This window comes from Lissotriton helveticus, chromosome 1_2 (assembly GCF_964261635.1).
Source record: "Lissotriton helveticus chromosome 1_2, aLisHel1.1, whole genome shotgun sequence".
Lineage (NCBI taxonomy): Eukaryota > Metazoa > Chordata > Amphibia > Caudata > Salamandridae > Lissotriton > Lissotriton helveticus.
Window position 1 is genome coordinate 134,311,527 of NC_136058.1, and position 21,017 is coordinate 134,332,543.

Sequence of the window (21,017 nt, forward strand, 5' to 3'; positions counted from 1 at the left end):
AGTTCAAGGCTAGTGTACGTTCAGAATTATTCATTGAAATATGCTGTTTTGAGCCAACTGCAGACTTCAGTCCTTTCTTAGGGATTCTTAGCATGATGGTTATGGTCACTGTATATACTGGGAGAAACTTCCCCATTGGACACATAATTATGCATGCTTCTGAACAAAAGATATAAGCAATTGTAGAACAAACCCCCTATCCATATATGTTGGCATATCATGCTGCAATGAAGGTAAGTAAATAAAATATGGCCCCTTGGGTCTGAGGTAGAATCAAAGCTGTGCTAACATTTTAGGGGGAGAGGGAAAAAGATGAAAAAGGGGATAGGACACCCAGCTTAGTGTTATCACCTGAAAATAAAAGATTGCAAGGTAAGTCCCACCATGAATTCCTGCTAACCACTTTAAGTCAAATAAGCAATGAAAGATTTGATTATCCTTAACAGCAAAATCATTATCATAAAAGTTATTAGGACCAAGCCAAAATTGCATTCCCACCTTAGGTCAAAAGCCTGCATATTGCCCCCCTCAGCTGTGAGAATCACTGTATCACAGGCAATGGATAATTTGAACCATGTAGCCAAGCCCCCTTTTGCCTGTCTGAAGTTGGTTGGGGAGACAGGCAAATTATAGTTACTTACAATACTTACAATAAAACAAAGTCTAAGTTATCGATGAATATGGACCAAACTTCAATTTGTAATTTGGAGGATAAGCCTGCAACATTCCAACATAACAGCTTCAGGTTGAAATTAGGGGGAAGAGTCTGCATGATCAATTGCTTCAGTGCTGGAGATGCCGGATTGGGGGTAAAAATGCAATGCTGCTTGCCCTCAGAATGGTGGCTGGATACTGGTGCAGTTTCATGTGCATTTATATCAATGGGCGAGTCCATATTGCTACTTGGTCCCAAAGGGGTGCAGAACTAATGGGTTTAATAATATAATGTGGACTTACTGCCTCGTTTTTTGTCAGTCATTATTCCCCAGACCAAAGAAATTGAAACTGATCAGCATGATGTAATGTCAAAAATCTTCAACTTCATAAGTTTTGAGGATGCAGGGCGGGGTCCAGGTGACTATAAAAAAGCCAAGGGGTAATAACTCTATTGGCTAAACCATAATATTCCTGCCCTAGCTTGGGACATAATTTCACCCACCAAACAATTATACAGTCTCCTTGAAAACATCCTGGGCAGGGGACCCATCCCCCCCCAACCCCGCGACCAGGAGGATCTCAATATAAAAGAGGGTATTACACTTTACGTTTGAATGAAACCAGTGGGGCACCATATTTTCTTAACTGAAATGGAGACTCAATCACAGCTGGGGTCAGACATGGAATATCAGCTAGCACTGCCATATATGCACAGGCATATGGAAGAGGAATCATTGGGAGGGGATCAGATTGGCTAACAGATGCAGTCACATGGCTAGATTGGTTACTTTCAGGAATTTGAATTTTGTTCCCTACCTGGCCGGGCGGTTCCTGAGCTAGGTCCCAAGGACCACGTCACAGTTCTAATGGAATTAAACTCTGTGGGGGAAATCTCAGAGGCCAAATAATTTTGAGTAGAGTTAACACAAAATGACTGGCTAGTGGGCCCTTCCACACATCCCTCTCCCAAGATTACTCATGCATTTTTCAGTTGTAATTAGGTGATCAATAATTAACTCTAGGAGAATGCTAAACCTTTCACTTAGGGAATCCCAAAAGATTGGCTCATATGTGGATGTATTAGGGATCATGCAATCTTGATCTGGACTCATTATACGGTCTGGCTCACTTATCCCAGACTTTTTGTCTCGTTTTGTGCTTTTGACCGTGGTGCTGACTCCAGGGGTTCTCTAGACAGCTTCTATATTAATAGTCCTCTTTCCAATAGCATTTGCTGTATTCACTAAAGCATTATCTATATTTGAGGGAGTGTGCCCTTTGGTTAGGGGTTCTCACTGGAATGGAGGACCTATAAGTGAATCAGTGTCGTTGGAAGGGAGTGAGAGTCTCCTTTGAGATCGCTCGTACTGCACATGCTAACAAACTATCAATGGTTATGTGGCTGTGTGTCTGAGACTGGACAGAGTCAGTTTTCTGTTTTTCCCATAATGTTTATAAAGACAGGTTGTGAGCCAAATACAAATGATGAATGCACCAAGCGTTTAGTAATACTTTAGAGACTTATCAACTAGTCCAAGGAAACAGCGGTCCGCCAGTCGAGAGAAACAAATAGGAGGAACTCACAAACTGCGATCTTCAAGAGTGCCTGAGAGGATTCCACAGCCCATGAAAAAATAAACACAGGGGTGGCACAGCCCCGCTTCCTCCTCAGTGTGATAGTGGTGGGAGCTTGTATTCACCCTAAAGACAGAGTCCTTCTCTATCCCATGCAGTGGGATTAGTGACACACTTTTGGCACCAAAAGCATGGGCCCCGTCTCCTCCTCACTCTGATGGTTGCTGGTGTTTAAAGTCACCCCAAAGACAGAGTCCTTCTGTATCCCCATGTTGGTTTAATATATTTCATAGTACTATTTGTTTATTTTTTATATTTCATATATTACTTTTTTTAATGCTCATAGTATTTTTAGTAAATGTAATTTCTATATTTTACTTATTGGCTAATTGATTAATGTGATTTGCAATTGACTTGTTTATATTTGTGTTATGTGTTTCTGTAGTTTGTGTATATTCAGTAGTATACACACACTTTTTATAGTAGTATATTTGAAAAAAATTAAAGTTACATTAATACAATGTAAAATATGTATTTGTAACACGTGTTACACACTATGGGGCCCAATTCACAGAATGAATTTAAGACTCAATCCTAAACTTACTACTATTTTGGTATTCACAGAATGAACTTACTACTTTTGGTATTCACAGAAGTTAGGATTTTGTCTTAAGTTTGTCTTAAGACAGACTTAAGACAGACTTAAGACAGACTTAAGACAAAATCCTAACTTCTGTGAATACCAAAAGTAGTAAGTGCATTCTGTGAATACCAAAATAGTAGTAAGTTTAGGATTGAGTCTTAAGTTCATTCTGTGAATCGGGCCCTATATATATACATATATATGTATATATATGTGTGTGTGCATATATATACATACACACACACACATACGTATATGGTTATATAGGTATATAATTATATATAGTATTAAATATCAGTGGGATTTATGTAAATTACATTATATTAATGTTAAATATTATAATAATTTGATTTACTACTTTAAACTGTATATATATTAAACAATAAAAAAAATGTTTTGGACGATATTAGCGTCAAAGATATTTTTTCCAATATTTTTGAAGTTACCATTATAAATATAGGTACATAATATTGTGGTAAACGATATTTTTGACACAATATTTTTATCAATTTCATTTTTTACCACAATATCATTTCAAAGACCTATGCAGGGTAGTCAGGATTGTAAGGGTTTGTTTTTAGGTTTTTTAATGTGTAAGCTTAAGGGGTAATAAGGGACAACTGTAAAAGGGTAGGAATAGAAAATCCATCAATCCATCCATCTTAAAAAGGCTGTGTTTGTGACCATATCAGTCAACACCACTGCATTTGAATGGTAAAGTCCTGCATGTCATTACCCTGCATTGAAGCGAGAAATAACTCCCAGGCAACTTAGATCATTCATTTACGAATATATTCATAAGTAAAGGAGAATTAAAGAGACAAAAAATTATAAAAAACATTGACTTTTAATAAAAAACTTGTGTTTAAAAATTGTGATGATGACACAATAGGAAATACATTTCAAAATACATATCAAAATATTACAGTCAAGTATAATCAGGAAATAAATATAGATAAAAAGTAGAGGCAAAATTTATAGTCTTTATCAATTTTGTCGACGCGCGTTTCAGCATAAGCAAACGCCTTCTTCAGGAGTAGCCACAAAATAACTTCTTGGTTATATAAGAAGAGCCCCAGTGTGAACGAACAGATAAGGCTTTAACAAATTCTTAAAAATCCTCACTGTGTATATTTAATTTTATAAGGAAAGATAGTCCTTCTAATCTTGTAGGTATCGTTCAGAAGGTGGACATTAATCACAATATTCTCCTTGTTAAAAACTGTATGTGAGCATCTAGATGGGAAGTGCTTAGAAAAGCCTGAATCCCACTGGTGGTCACTGTGCGAGCAAGGACCGTATGTCTGAATACAACGGGGACCAGATTAAAGAGGACGACATTCCATTAATTCTGCTCTTTCAAGTTTAAAACGTGACTGGAAACCTGCATTGTAAAGGTCAACGTACTGTAATGTATTTGAGGTAAAGAAAGGCATGAGTGGTCCAGACATGTATGGTATTGACTGATATTCGATTTTACTGTGTGGAGTGAATAGGATGTGGTGTTGTTTTGCAGTACTGCCTTCATGAATTCCAAATGATCTCAGATTTTTCTTATGTTTGCCGGAATTGAGTCTCCACATTTCTCTGCTCGAGCAGAAAATTAAGCTTTACAAATGTGCATCTCTAAAATGGAATAGTCAGTGGTGGTGTCACTCTTGAGCACAGGATTGTACTCTGCATGTATAATTGAAATGTTACTTCGATAAAAGATGGTACTGTGCTGTGTATGACCATGAAGTCAACCCTTGGTGTATTATGGATGGAATGTATGGGTAGCAAGTAAAACTGGAAAGCCTGCCTGCTGTATTCTGTATTCTTTGGAGTGGGTATAGTGGTGTCTCCAGGTAACGTATGTTTTTATAGCCCAGATGTGACCTGACCAGGGTGATATTAGCCTGAAACGTCTGTGGATATAAGTGGAAATGTCTTAAAGAGTGAATTGGATGCTTCTGGCAACTTAGTTCACTTGAGAGGTGAGTGGCAAGTGACTCCCAAGTTCCTTACTTCTGTGATGTCATCAGGGCAAGACTCAGACACTGGAGGCAGGTGGTTTTGGGATGGAATTTCTCTGCTACATTTGTAGGAGTATAGGCAGGGACGTTAATGAATTAAAACGTAATTATTAATTATTACTTGTTAATTAATTAGTTAATTGATTACCAATTATGTAAATTGTGTTATACTTATTTATTGTAGTTACATTTTAAGTGTGGGCTGCTAGATTTGTAGGGGTATAGTGTGGTAAATGAAGTAAGTAATAAATAAATAAAAACTACTTTGATAATTATTTATCACATTGTTTAATAATCATGTAAATTGTTAAATTGTTTTTTTAAACATTTTACTTATTGTTTTGGGTCAATAAATAATGTTTATATTAGGAGTCTTATACGTGTTTTAAATTAATAGAACACGTGTTATGTGTTTGAAGTGAAGTACTTTGCCTATTGTTACTCAAACAGGAGTGGGAATAGTAAATTTAACCCGAACAAGATCTAATAGTTTCCCTACTGTTGCACAGACTGGAGTGGGTATAGGCAAATGTTACCACTGCAAAGTCCAACGCTTTCCTTACTGTTGTTCAGACTGGAATGGGAATAGTAAATCTTGCCCCTTCGAAGTCCAATGCTTTCCCTACTGTTGCACAGACAGAGGTGGGAATAGTAAATCTAAACCCTCTGAAGTCCAACACTTTCACTACTTTTGTTTTGTCCTTGATGACTCCAGCTGAGTGTACCAGCACAGAGACCGGCCTTTGATGTTTGCTACTGTTTGACACCCTGAGAGTCGCTAAGTGCCTCCTCCTGAGGGCCTTAGACACATACATCTGTGGTTGTTGTGGCGCCTGAAGAAAATGTGGGAACTTTTTTGAACTTTTTGACTTCCAAACTTTTCACCAGGACCAGTCGACAGATTGCATCTGGCCAAGGTGCCGTGGTTGGCCTCAAATGGCACCTAAGTCACGGCCACCTCAACCATTGACTGTCATTGGCGCTTTGTGCTTTTGGGCACTATGTCTACTTAAAGGTTTAAGAATGTATATCTTTGGTTACCCTTTTTGGATTTTTGTCATTTTGGTATCATTTAGTTTACTAAATTTTCCTCAATTATATTACAACAGCATCTGGTAGATGCCAATTTCTGCCAAGTTCACTATGCCCTGAGAGCTTGGGAAAAATGTTGATCAATGAGTGGCCCCAAGAAAGGTAGTCCTGGGTCACTTATGCAGAGGAAAGGGAATGGCCAGAATAATAAAAAACAGTTCTCCAAATACCCCCAAAAGAGTTGTGAAAGGAAGGATTCAAAGACGACCACTGAGCGGAAGAGGGAAGTTTAGGTAAAAAGAAGCCCTTGGTGCCATATCACAAGCATCAGCTTTATTAATATCTACAAGCAGGGCATAAGAGGTGGAACGCTGTATGTAGTCTGAAGCCACCCACAGGTAGACACTCCACATGGGTGACTAGTATATCCCTAAGAGTAGATTGTTTTCAGTTTGAGAGGGTAGAACATGCCTAAGTATCCCTTAGTTGGGAAGTGGACCAAGAAGGTAAGCTGTTAAAGGCTGTAGATATCAATTCCAGTGCCCGTGTCACTGCTCTGCGGGATACCTGTTCCAGCCAGACCATGGTAGCAGCAAGGCTGGTTTCCTCATAACAGCATCTGCCAGGACGGTCTGTAGGGTAACATTGCCCATGGGCAGTAATCTGCCTGGCAATTGGCCATGATAGCCTTAGAATAGGAAAGGGTACTTGCCCAGAGGAAGATCATTGTCAGTACATAAATGCTCATTGACTGCATGCTTGGCAATAATCTCCTGTCAGTGAAAATAGCAGAGCATGGAACAGGGGTGCCCGGAAGACACAGATTTCGGGAGTTACGCTTCCTAAACAGAAGGTACAGAGGCCCAGATGAAAACTAAGAGGTTGCGGGAAGATGTCATCCACAGTGGAAAGGCTAGAGGGTTAGAAGTCACCTGCTCTGACAGGAGAGCACCCCAAGACTGACCCTGGTGAGGCCATTTGTGACATGGAGGTGCTGCCTCAATAGTCACAAAGACAAAGGACAGGAGGCCTGCCCCATACAAACCCTTACATAACATCAACAGAGTGTTTCACCATTGAGGGGTACTCTGTGTTCTTCCGGAAAGTCCAGGCCCACCAGACACATGTTCCGTCTTGGGGTACACACCCTGAACTTAAAGGCAAGTCTCAGGGTGTCATCCCTGAGATGGCTGCAGCAAGACAAAGAAGGATGTCTATCACCTGAGGGTGCATCCCCCAGCTCTGAGAAACCTAAGATGTCCAAAGACATGAGAAGCAGGTAGGTGGCACCTTGTCAGTTCACCGGCATGAAGCAAAACCTACCCAAGGAATAGGATGGATGCACCCACCTGTCAGTGGATGACCAGAGTCTTGGCTCCTTCCACTGACAGCTGTCAGTGGCCACTTTTGGATGTTAGCCTTTTAGTGGAAGAACATGGCACCTAACCTTGTTTGTCATGGTGGTACTATCCACCTATCTATCTATGAAGCACTTGTAGAGCGCGTAGCTACTCGTAGGAATCCCAACGCTGATAGTGCACCACACAAGCATCTGAAAGGTTATAATTTGTTCCTCTATTAAGGGGAGATATTCTGTAATAGCCACATTTTAAGCATTTTCTGAAAGGTAAGTAGCGGGTGTACCAAACATAGAGAGAAGGGAAGATTGTTCCGCAGTCTAGACGCATTATATGAAAAACAGCGTCCTCCAAATCTTTCCCTTCTGACTTGGGGTACTTTGGCCAGGTAAGCATTAGACGAATGTAAAGTCCTTTGAGGAAGGTAAGAGGAGCAAGGGATGGGAGATCAGAGGCACTTTTCTAAAAGTGCCCTATGAGTAATACAGTGGGATTTAAAATGTATCCTTTGAGCAACAGGCAGGCAAGGAAGGGAGTTCAAGGCCTGGCAGGCAGAATGATGCATAGGTATGTTAAACAACAACCGTGCAGCACAGTTCTGTACCACCTGGAGTTTCCTTATTGATGCCATTGGTGTTCCCAGATAAAGGGAGTTACCGTAGTCCAGGTGAGAGAGAATACGAGCCTGTACTATCAGCCTCTGTGCAGTAAAAGGGAGAACAGGAAGAATTTCCTGGAGCATTCCAAGAATACTGTAGCAGGTGGCTGCAAGCTTCACCAACTGATAGTCAAACTTAAAGGATTTATCCAGCCCCATGCCAATGCTCTTATTGGCAATTTTTTGGGGCTAAGGGGGACCAAGAAAGCTTGGCCTGTCCAAACTCAAACCCGGGTTCAAATTGCTGCCCAAGAGCATAAGCTCTGTTTTGTCTCTGTTCAGTTTGAGACAAGAGCATTTCATCCAGCTGGCCACCTTCTCAAGGCAAGGGCCTGGAGAAAAGGTGGGGGAGTCTTGATTTTGAGTGTACTGGGATGCATCTGTGAGCAAGCTAGGTTAGTCTCCTCATAGGTGGGGCCTGCAGGTAAGGATAAGTGTTCCCCATGGACAGGGCTAGTGCCCAGTGCAGATGTTGACAGAAGGGTACAGGTAAGTTCAGAGTTGTATAGAACAAACAAGTTCTATTGCAGAGGTGGAAAATTGTTCTTGCTCTGTCACCTTAACAGAGGTCTATCAAGGAATTGGTCAATCTGCTCAAGCTCTTGGCTCGGGATGACTGGTGTAGAAAATCAAATGTTTCTGTTTTGTCACACCCAGACGTTTTGTCTTTTCTGGACCTTATTTTTGCTGGCTTTAGAACTCTGTGCCCTTTACCCTTGTTAACCAGAAGAAAAGTGCAGTTGTTTCCATTTTAAACATTGTTAAACTGATTTATTCCTGGTTGGCACATTTCATTTATCTGTAAGTTGCAAGTATGTGGGGCATTAAATGTATCCAGACCTGGAAACTAAATACCCTTGTGGACTGCAGTACCTAATGTTCCATCCACTACAGTGGCAGTGCACACATGGCTTCACACCTACCCAGTGTAGCCTGACAGCAGCAACTTGAACCCTACTGCACAGACCTGTCAAAATCACCCTTTTGACAAGCAGGAAAATGGATTTTAAATATTAAAAAGTCACTCCTACGTGCCTTGCTGTTATAAATATCAAATATGTCACCAGTATGTACACATTGCTGCCCACAACGAAGGGCACTTAATATTTAAGAATGGATCATGTGTGACATAAAAAATGCATGTTCCCCCAGAGACTAGGCCCAAAACGTGATTGTCACTGTTCAGGCTGTACCTGGTTCATTGAAAAGCCAAAATACAGATCATACACTTTAATCTATAACTTTTGACTCTACCAGCTAAAGGCACCTTTCAAAGACTTATTTTTATATTTAATACAAATCCTATTTAATGGCAATGGCAGATTTGTATTAATTATATTTGAACTATAACTTTTAGGAAGATATTCTATACCTGTCTGAGCTTTCAAAAGCCTAATTAGCATTAGCCTCTGCCAACTCCTCCCTTTCTTCAGCCCTTAATGAGGTATGAGGTTTCCCCCAGGAACCTCAAAATAGGGACTTGTGATGACAGGTGAAACTGAATGTTCTTAGATGGTCGATCTAAGCTCTGAAGAAGGGTTAGGGTTGCCATCCTGATGGGACAAGAGTGTCAAATCCTGACTGACATGTAAAGCTTTGGTGCTCTTGAAAGAAAGTGGTACAAAAGGGGGTGGTGATGGACGGAGCATCCGAACCAATCAAACACTCACACCCAGTCAAAAGATCTGGGTTTAATCCATCACCGTTCTTTAGCCCACTCTGGCACCCCAGTTCAGACATGGCTATATGCAAATCAGTCTGACTCTGTGCCTCATGGGAACAGTCCAGCCCGAACTGCCAAGAAAGTGAGCAAACAGGTTGCGAGGACAATTCTTGTGTATCTCCTTTTGGGTGCTGCAGGACCCAGCATTTGTCCTACCCGATGTCTGGCTCCTCGTATGTTCTGGGTACAGGGCCTGCTTTAAACTAAATTTTATTGTAATATTTGAGAGGACACTGGTGATCTCCCCTATGACACTCCCACACACACCACTGTCCTCAGAACCCAAGTTTAGTGTAGCTGAAGAACTGAAAGCATATTGAAAATGCCCTAGCACACTGCAGTAAAGCTAACAGAAACTACTGAAAAAGTGGGTAGGTTTGCCCCCGGGAACTTTAACCCTGTTGGTGAGGGTCCAGCATTCCCCCCACCTTCTAGCTGGTACCAGGCATAAACATGACACACCAAGAAACTGATCCAGCATGACAAAGTAATTCTGAAGTGTGATTTCTTTACCACACTCTTCTTCTGCCTCCTTCAGGCAAGTTCCTTCCCGGGATTCTTCAGGCTACTCTGTACCTGTACTTCTAGAAAACATAGAACAAGACGCTAACATTCCCTGTTAAAACATATAATCAATATTCAATAACCATTACCAAACCAGTCAGTAATTAAACCGTCCTCTGCTGCCAAGAAACTGATACAACTAATCCAGTGCGAACCCAATAAATGTATCAATAAATTGATCAGGGATAAATACTCAATATCTTCACACTACTTTGGCCCATACACATTCACTCAAATCCCTGATGCGCTGGTGTCACGTTATGTATTTTTCTCCAAGCTTACTTTTTTCTATAACTTACCTGTGTTAGATTATATATTTAACATTGTGATTGACTTTTCATCTACTTGGTCGATGAACCAACTAGCTGAAGAGTTGATGGTAATGGGAATAAAAAAAAAACATTAACATTCAATAATTAGACTACAAGAACCACTTGACTCTTGGTAAATTTCAGTAATTTTATCTAGTAATAATAAATGCACAAAGCAAATGTTATAAACTCAAATACTAGAAACCTCATGAGAGAGTAACAAACAAATCACAGCAATAATGGAACTAACATCTCAAATATACATTGCAAGGAGTGGATAGATGAAGAGACATTAGATACAAAAATAAAATATATTGACATTCACCATCAATTTCGGAGGGATGGAGGAAGAGATAAAAGCACAGAAGAAAAATATTATTAGAATACTTCAGAATTGTTAATTTAAATACAAACCCAATGGTTCAGTAAAGGGGGAAAACACCACCCATGCCAAGTCAGTAGTGAGGGATCCCTTAACTAACAGTCATGGATCAAAGATTCTGAAAATCAGGACAGGGACAGGACAGCAACAGCAAGGCCTCTCAGCAAACTGACAAACCACATCGCACCCCTCTCTCTCAGACATCTCAACCTACGCGATCTCTCTCCCGACGGCATCACCACCCACACCCCCAAAGCACCTATTCTTATACTTTAAAATTACCATGTCAGTCCCACTATAGTTGCAATCTTCATATTTTTTAAGTAAGTGATTGGTTGGTTTCTAGGGGTGGGATGTCACCCCATCATGAAGTCACCCTTCTTTCAACTATACCATTGTCCAATATTATTTTCCCATCCTCTCTCTCAGGAGTACACATGCTACAAAAATTGTTATAAAATGTTTTAGAACATTGGAATGTTGGGAGCTCCAATGAAAACAACGGAGTGCTCTGGGCTTATAATGGCTGGTATAAGCCTGGAGCTCCAACATTCCAATGCTTCTTTGTTCACAGCTCTGGCTGTGAACAAAGGCTTCAGGGAGCCTGAGGGGATTCCAATCCCCTCACCCTCCCAAAAGGCTTTGTTCTTTTTTGTTAGAACATTCTGCCCTCTAGTGGCAGAATGTTCTAATAGCCTTATAGCCCTTCGAAGCTGGGCTAGACCGGCTATTAATGTCCCTCTCCCTTGTTAAAGGCCCTCGCCTTTGGCTCGGGCCTTTAACGCTGGAGAGGGCCTTTAATAGCCGGTACAGCCCTCTACGGCGGGCTATAAGGCTATATTAAATTCAGCAACTACTGGTTCCGTTTCTCATGGTGACACTGGCTTGGCTGGCAGTCAACATCTTTGTCCTTCACCAGGTCAGGCTCTTTCAGCTTAGCACAGCATTTCAGTTACATAGTCACGTGGTTCTTTTTTTTGGTTCTCATAATGTGCAAGGATAAGATATTGGAAGACAAGAATCCTTGCTGCATTCCTTTACTGGGTGGGATCTTTTTTCACCTTGTTTCGGACACCTGAACGTTACATAGTCTGAGGTAAGATTCAGCCTTCTGATCTTGAAAATCTTTAGGCAGGTCACTCTAGGTTATTCCACTGAACTGAACCATGCCCGTATTTTGTTTATTGCACAGTAGTAATCATCGGACTGCCTTCCCTACCTTATCCCTTCTCGGTTTCTCTATTGTAAAATTCTGCCCTAGATCTCCCAGAACTTCATTTGTTTTCTTCCCTCCTTATTTAATGCTAGTCTTTTAATCCTATTCACTGAAGTCCGCCATTCATTTATTGTTGGGGGGTTTGCGCTTATCCATTTTATACATACTTTCCGTCTGGCAAGTAATATTAATACGAATAGTAAGTCCCTCTGTTTATTATTGCACTACCGGTATCAATTCCAAAAATAGTTAAATCCATGCTTACCTCTATGTTTTGTCTGAGTACTTCATTTTAACCTGACCCACATCTTTCCAGAATTGTTGTATTTTCGGGCATTTCCGAACATGAATATGAAGGTCATTTGCCTTGCCTCTCCGCATTTAGGACATCTTTTCACAACCTGTTTGTTTATCCTTGATAGCTTTTCCCGTGTCCACTATGCCCTATGTAATGTAAAAAGATGATTTTTTTCTGAGAGGTGCAGATTGCACAACTCGCCATAATCATAGATACTTGCCATAGATGTTTGATATCCCTCGCTGGCAAGTCCTTCTCCCAAAGCTCAGCCTGTAGTTTACAGTCTTCCTCCCCTGCCTGAATCATTGACCAGTACCATTTTGATACTTCTTTTTTGGGGGATCACTCTGTAGCTCTTCCTCTGCTGTTATTTCCTCTGCTTCTCTCTTTTCCAAGCATTTTGACAATCTTGACAATTGATAAAACTGGATCTTTGAAACTTTCCCCTCAGTGCCTTACTGTAAAGAGTATCAACTAATCATTGACTCTCATTGTATCAGTTGACCCCATTTTGTTATACCTGCTTGTCTGATTGGGATTGCCAGTGTATCTTTCAGACATTCTGGTTTGCCTGGAGAATCCCAGATTGGAGCAGAGGAACAATAATACGGTATGGGCAGTATTCTTCTGATTTGATACCATTGATTACAAGCAGTGCGTGGGACTTTTAGTTTAAGTATTTTGAAGTATTTTCGGTGGCAAAAGTTATATAAAAAGAAATCTTCTGTTACTAAGGATTTGTAATAGGGGGATAGAAAGAGTTTTCCTTGAGTAATGTTCTAATGTTTTTGAAATGGACGGCTCTAAAATAGAAAAAGAGATCCGGACTCACAATGCCCCCATGTTCTTTTTTTACTTAGGTCTTCCCAGCTATCCATATTCCCTTTGATGTCCAAATAAAGCTATTTAGCTCCCTTTGTAATTTTTTAAGCCATTGTATTTTAAATGCAAAAGGAATGGTATTAAAGAGAAAATTAAATGTAGGCAGGATCGACATTTTGATAGCATTAGATATTCCCAGGAAGGACAGCGGTAAGCCACTCCAGGTTTTTAGGAGTTTCCTTGTTTCTTTCACCTTTATCTCAAAATTTGATTGTGCAATTTCGTTGCTATCTTGTAATATCTCTATGCCTAGATACTTTATTTTAGTTTTTGCTGTTGGATGTGGATGTGGTGGATTCCACTCCATAATTTCAGATTTTTTAGATGGCTCACTTAATAGTCAGAGATCCCTCCAAATTCATCTAGGGCCATACGTATGAAGCCAATTTGCGATCATAAAATCTGAAATTCGCAGAATTTCAGCATTTGCGATTGCAAATTAGCAGTGTGCAATGTAGCACACAAAAAACCCCTCACAAAATAAGGAATCACAAATATTGAGATTCCTTATTTTGCTATTGCATTTAAGGAATTGCCTTAAATGTAATGTAAGAAGCACAAAATAAAGTGTGATTTGGCCTTAAGGATTCACAAATTACCACCAACTTCAAGTTGGTGGTAAATTGTGATTTCACTTAAAAATGCACTACTTTGCATTTTTTAAAGTGCTGCGTGGCACACATACATGCCCTTTGGCATGTACGTGTGCCAAATGTTCACACATGCACATTTCAGGGGTGCAACGGTGTGTGCTTTTGACACCCTGCCTCCCTTGAAATTACATTCTCAATTTGCGATTCTCTAATTGCTAATCGCAAACTGAGAATACCTTCCCATTCATTCCTATGGGATGGGCCTCCTAGCCCATAGGAAGGAATGGGAAGGAATTCTTTATTTGCGAATCTGAATTTGCGATTCGCAAATAAGGAATATGTGGGATTCGCAAAAGTATTAGCAAATCCCACATACATTGCATTTTGCGATTCTCGAATAGCGAGAGGCGGAGGCGGAGCTTGTGGCATGGAGGCGGAGTTTCCGGCCCGGAGGCGGAGCTTCCAGCTTGGGGGTGGAGTTTGCGGCCCGGAGGCAGAGCTTCCAGCCCGGAAGCGGAGCTTGCAGCCCAGAGGTGGAGATTTCAGCCATGGCTAAATCACCACCTCCGAGCCGGAAGCTCCGCCTCCAAGCCGCAAGCTCCGCCTCCATGCCGCAAACTCTGCCTCCATGCCACAAGCTCCGCCTCCAGGCCGGAAACTCCGCCTCCGGGCTGGAATTTTCGGCCCGAGTGCGGACGTAAAGTTAGTAGTCTTAAATCTATTGTGTGAATACCGAAAGTAGCAAGTTCATTCTGTGAATCCCAAAAGTAGTAAGTTCACTCTGTGAATCCCAAAAGTAGTGAGTGCATTCTGTGAATACCAAATAGTAGTAAGTTTAGGATTTAGTCTTTAGTTCATTCTGTGAATTGGGCCCTTACTGAGGAAGTGCCAGTTCACTCGGTCAAAGGCCTTTGCGGCATCAAATGTTAGAATATGGAGAGGGATTTTCTCTTGTGTAGCAATGTCATCCCTTTATAAATCCTTTTTGGTCCTAATGCACCAGTTGGTTTATAACCCGTCCCAATCTTATTGCTTAAATTTGTGAATCGATTTTATAGTGTTTATTCAGAAGGGATATTGGTCTATACGACTCATATTTCTGAGGGTCTTTCCCTGGTTATAAAATTATACTGATGGTGGCTTCATTCCAGGTAATTTTCCTCCGTCAATAATGATTTCATTTAATAACTTTGCTAAATAGGGGGCTAAAAGCTCTTTTAAATTGATGTACAGCTCACTAGGTGTAGCGTCCGGACCAGCTGCTTTTCCTTTCTTTAAGTTCGAGAGAGCATTGATTACCTCTTCAGGCGTTATTTCTGCATTGAGAGTTTCTCTACCCTCGTCATCCAAGCTGCGAATGAGTAGCTTGCTAAGATAATGGTCTATCTGTTTTCTCCATTTTCCGTGTAAAGGGACTGAAAAAAGTCAGTGAAGGCTTTTGCGATTCCTTCATCCTGTACTACTTGTGCAGCTTGTTCTGCTGATTGGATAGCTATTATTCTGTTTCTATTAGGTTTGGTCTTAAGTTTCGATGCCAACAATTTGCAACTGCTTTCTCCGTATTCGCAATTTGCTAGCTCACTAGCCTCCCAATCTTCCCGTATCCTACTGTTTAGTGTATTAATTAGCTCAGTTTGTTTATTCTGTAATTCTTTTATAACTTTTTCACAGGTTTCTTCGGGGTTGGCAATGTCTAACTTTCTGTCCTGTTCTAAGATTTCAGATTCTAGTTGGTTAATGCTTAATCTTGTGGCTTTATTCCTAAACCCAGAAAGATTCATTAGAACCCCCTAGTAACTGCTTATAAGCATCCCAAACTGTCTGTATTGGCACTTCATTATTATAATTACACTTAAAATATTGTTCCGTTGCTATTTTTAATCTATCTACAATTTGTTTGTCTAGAAGCGAAGTGCGATCAAGTGTCCATCTAGTAGCTGCTTGGTGTTTCCCAATGTATATTAATAGTGATATGGAAGAATGATCTGACAGGTGGGCAGTGTTATGATTTATACTAACAACTTGTTTATCAGAGTTTTTTCTACCAAGAAGAAATCGATTCTAGATGCGTGGCCGTATTTCTTGTTTTTATAGGTGAACCTTTAAGAAGGAGTACCTTTATTTCTCCACGCATCTACCATCCCCAGGTATTCTGTATATCTTTTTAACCAAGCCCTTATTTTTGGAAGATTTAAGCCTTTACTTGGAGGGAATCTGTCAAGTTTGGGGTCTATTAGTATATTGAAATCCCCCCTAAAACAATTGGAGCTGACACTTCTATAAGATGAGAGTAAAGTGCCTGGAGGGGGTCAGGGTTATCTAGGTTTGGACCATAATATCCCACAATATTGTACAACTCCCTCCCAATTCTTATTTTGGCTACTACCCATCTTCCTTTGGAGTCAATAATCTTTTCCACAATTGTATCTTTTGCAGATTATTTTAATATAATCGCCACCCCTTTGATACAGCATGTTTGGTTCATACAAACATTACAATCAACCCACGTTTGGCATTTCATGATGTTGTCCCATTCTGATTTTAATAGTTGTGTCTCTTGAAGAATTATAACCTCACTCTCCACTATTATCAGGTATTCAAAAATGTCCTGCCTTCTTTTTTTACCCTAAGGTCATTCACGTTCCAAGACATGATCTTCAGCATTTTATTTATCATTTCCCACTTTAATCGAAGGTTCAGGTAATTTCCCAATCTTTAAAAATAGGATCTTGTTCTTCCTTAAACATTTTGTATTGGACAAAGATTTTTTTTCCCCAAATGCTCCGAAACCCCGTGAATATATTTATACATGTGCACCTCCCCCCACCCCTGGAGAACCCTCCCTGCTTGGGCAGGACAGATTTTGCCCTCTTTGAGGATTCACCCGCTCCGGACCAAGATCATCATTTTTTAATTTTTTTTCTAACTCTCCCCAAAGTCACATTTTTACTTCTGTGATGCTTTAATCTGTTCCTTAAATTTCATAACCTCGTTTGGTCCACAAGTACAATACATTTGATTCCTACACATGATCTTTAGTGTGGCTGGAAATATCATTTGGATGTTTTCTCCCAGGGATTTAAGATCTTGCATGTGGTTTCCGAGTTCCCACTGTATGTCTTGTGTCGCTATTGATATGTCAGATAGAATTCTAAATTTATAATCACCATTAATAAAAACTCCTGCTTTCAAGGCCTCACTCAGAATCCTTTCTTTAAGTGTGTATGCTTTCTAATTAATTAGGATTCTCCTTGGATTTTTTCTTGGCTTTCCGATTTTAAACGGGTCTCTATGATTTCTTTGGATATCGTCTTCTAAGGTGTTGACCTCTACACTTGGACTAAAGTCTTTCAACAAGTTAATTACAAAGTTCTTGAGATCTTGCCCTTTCAACCCTTCAGGTATATTTAAAATTTGACGGCTGTTCCTTCTCACGTTGTTTTCCGGTGATTCAAATTTGTCTTTAAGTTCTTTCTCTTTCGCTTTCAAAGAAGAAATTTCCCCTTGATTCTCTAGGGTATCTTTTTCTAGCTTATCTACTGTCATCTCAACTGTCTGTACATGATCCATTAGGGAATTTACTTGTTGCTCGTATCCTTTCCTGATTTTTTTTCTGATCTGGCAAAGTTAGCCCTTATTTCTGCTATAAGAGTTCCCATAAGAGTCACCATGTCCGCCAGTGTAGTTTGAGCTACAAGGTGGGGATCAGTCCCTATGTTTTCTTTTTGAGGTATGCTTTGGGCTAAGTTTACTTCAATGTTTGGGCCTTCTTTTGTCCCCCCCCCCTCCAACAGACAACTTCTCAATTTCCGGATATTTAATAGTTAATACTTGAATCCTGTTACTGGTAACAATCTCTTCACTTCTAGAGGTATGGTTTTCTTTTTGCGAGGTCATATCTGAACTACGCCTGATTTCCTTTTCTGGTCCTCCTTAAGGTGTATACAGAGGTGGGTATTTCTCCTGGATTTTAAAGTAGGAGCGTAAGGAAGGCGTGATTTTTATTTTTGCTCCATGTTTGTCTTTGCCTGGTTTAAAGGTTGAGGAGGTGTGTTTCCCTCACTGGGTTACGGTTCGCCCCTGTTTGACCTCCGTTGTACTGCCTTTGGGGACACTTTTTCTTATAATAGGGGTTATTACCAAGCCCTTTTTTGTCATCTTGGGGGCAGGAGTTTCTACTTCAAATGTTTTACTCCTAAGGCAATAACTAGTCCCATAAACTCTTGGTTCCTCTTTTGTTATGCCTCCCAACATTCTTTCTTCCTTTTTCCCCTTTCGTGCAGTGTTTACTGGTAGATGTAGGTCTGTGGGCTCTCTGGGGGTTTTGTGCTTTTTTCACCGGTCTCGCCTTCCCTCTTACCGGGGTCATGCTCAATCTTCCAACCGCCGTCACCGCTTCACTTCTGGTGTTGGAATTTCTGCCTGTTGCTGTCCCGATGCCAGAACGTATCCTCAGGATCGAACCGATGCTCCTAGGAGTCCACCTCTCGAGAGACCCAAGTCTGGATATAATGTACATGCAGACTAAAGGATGGTTAAGCGGGGGAAGGGAAGGGTGGGGACAGCAGGGAGGGAGACCTGTGAATACAAAGGAACACATTAGCACCTCACTTTTGCTACTACTTCCCCATCACATCATCCTTATCTCTACCCATACTTCCACTAACCTGTAAGAAAAGAAAAGAATGCTGGCTAACAAGGGTGCTGAGCAGGTAATCGCAGTCCTCCTACCATATACTCTAAAATACAAAGAAATAAAGATACTGTAAAAAGTGATTCAGGAAATTTGTATAACCCTATTCTCTATAGGAACATATACCTTTAAATTCTATATGAAACACCTACCCTGATATAGTGAGAGGAGGGCTTCTGCTCAGAAACAACTACTGCCTTGATGCACCCCTGTGGATGTGGAAGAATAAGGATCACTATGAGTGATTAGTAAATCATATATGGTACAATTAAGAACACAATCCAGGAACCTTCCATGGAAAATAAAATGCGGCTTGAGGTAAGAGTTGAAAGTCACTCTCCTATCCGTCACAATGAAAACCAAGAATTAACAGAAACAAGTTTCTTCCCTGCAAAAGCATATTTCATAGCTCGCCAACAGGGAAGACTAAATACATATATATGATAACACGCTGTGAAAGTAACAAGAATAAATCAGGCACTGTAGATAACGATATCAAGAGCTCTATGAACAGAAACAAGTTTCTTCCCTGCAAGAGCATTTTTCCTTAGCTCGCCAACAGGGAAGACCAAATATATATCTGATAACACGATGTGAAAGTATCAAGAGCTCTGGTACCACTCACAAGGAATACGAGCTCGCCAACGTAAGGGAAGAATGAAGCATTTCCCCTCGCATTAGGTCTCCACGAAGGAGTATCATGACACCAAAGTAGGCACTGAGGACTACCAGAATGCCTTTAGTGCTTCACAAAGAAGAGCAACAGTAAATAATAACAAGTGGTGCCCAGGGCCAGACTGGCCATAGCGGGCACCGGGCAATCCCCCGGTGGGCCGCATGGGTGGGGGCCGGTTTCGGGCCCCGTGGCCGTTTTTGTTACAGGGCCTTTTTTGCAGGATAGTCCCTTTAACAAAACCGGCCGAAAACCGGCCCTGGCAAAGAGCTCGGCAGCACCCACAATCCCCTCCCCCCCCAGGGGGAGGGGGGGGCGGGTTTGGGGCGGCCGAGCACTTTGCCAGGGCTGGTTTTGGTTCCCAGTTCGGCCCTGGCAGTGCCCCTAGCACCCTTACCAGACCAGATACTTCAAAGATAAGACCAGCTTCCAAACCGGACCGTTAGGAATAATCGGCAGCGTCTTCTGTTGCTGCCCTGCCTTGTCCTGGAGTTCCGGCGTCACGTGGGGGCAGTGCGTCTGATGTCAGACGCATCGCCGAGGCTGCCGGGAGTTGTAGTCTATCTCCCATTTCTTATGTGCCTGTGCGAGCGCCGGCAGCGGCTGTGCCATGTCCCCTGACAGTTGTGTCTTCAGGGACATTTCCTAAGCAGTTCGATGATCCCAGCTGGCCCCTGAACACTATCCTTGCAGCACTCCCCGGGACGCACGAAAAACTTCAGCCGCTACCGCCCACACGTTAATTTTGTATGTGCGCGCCTCTGAGGACTGCTCCTGCGATCCGGGAACCGCTCCTTGCCTGCCATAGATAGCTGGCTTTAACTGCTGCTTCCGGCGTGGGCAGCGCACCGCTTCACAGCCGGCGAACACCCTCTTGTCCCTGGGACTCCCCGGGGCAAAAGAAAAATTCCCAGGTATGAGGTTCCTTTTTGGCAATCGGCATTCAGTTTTTGGGGGAGAGTTACTCTGCATGTTCACATTACTTTGATCCGGGCGGGTAAATGCTCCAGACCGGGACTATCACCAGGCTGCAATGCTCTCCCCTTCATCAATTGCTCAAATCGGTCACGTGGTTCTCGCTCGCGTACAAATCCACCCTTCCTCTAGTTTGGTCAAGTTATGAACATGGAGGACTCTTTTACCACTAAAAGAACAGGAAATAGACATTTATTAGTGAAACGATAATAACACTATTTTTACTGTTTACCACCCAATTTTGCACTAAATTGCACATTGGCTGTTTCTGATCTAGCGGTCCCCCGTATGTAAGAACGCGTCCGCAAAGTGTGCCAGGTCAGCGCTCTAGTTTCTCAGGCAGGGGATAAAAGGCACGCTGGTGCGAGCGCGCAGCGTGAGACAGGAGGGTTTTTGAATAAGATATGTGTTTTGACTGCGTGCTTACATAACCTTGTTTTTTTTTTATCTGAATGCGCGCTTTACAAAACCTTGTTTTAAAATTTGTACAGGTGCCCGAATAGTATACTGTTGCCTTAAAATTGCCACTTGCTGTTTTTAAAATAGATGAGTTGCTCGAATAGTGAAATTATTAAACTGTTGTTTTAAAATTGTCGCTTGCTAACAGCTTGATTGCAATACGTTTTTAGAGATCACATTGACTGTTTCTGATCTTGCAGTTCCCCATATGTAAGAGCGGGTCCGCAAAGTGTGCCAGGTCAGCACTCTAGTTTCTCAGGCAAGGGATAAGAGGCATGCTGTCGCGCGTGCAGCGCGCGAGCCGGTGGCA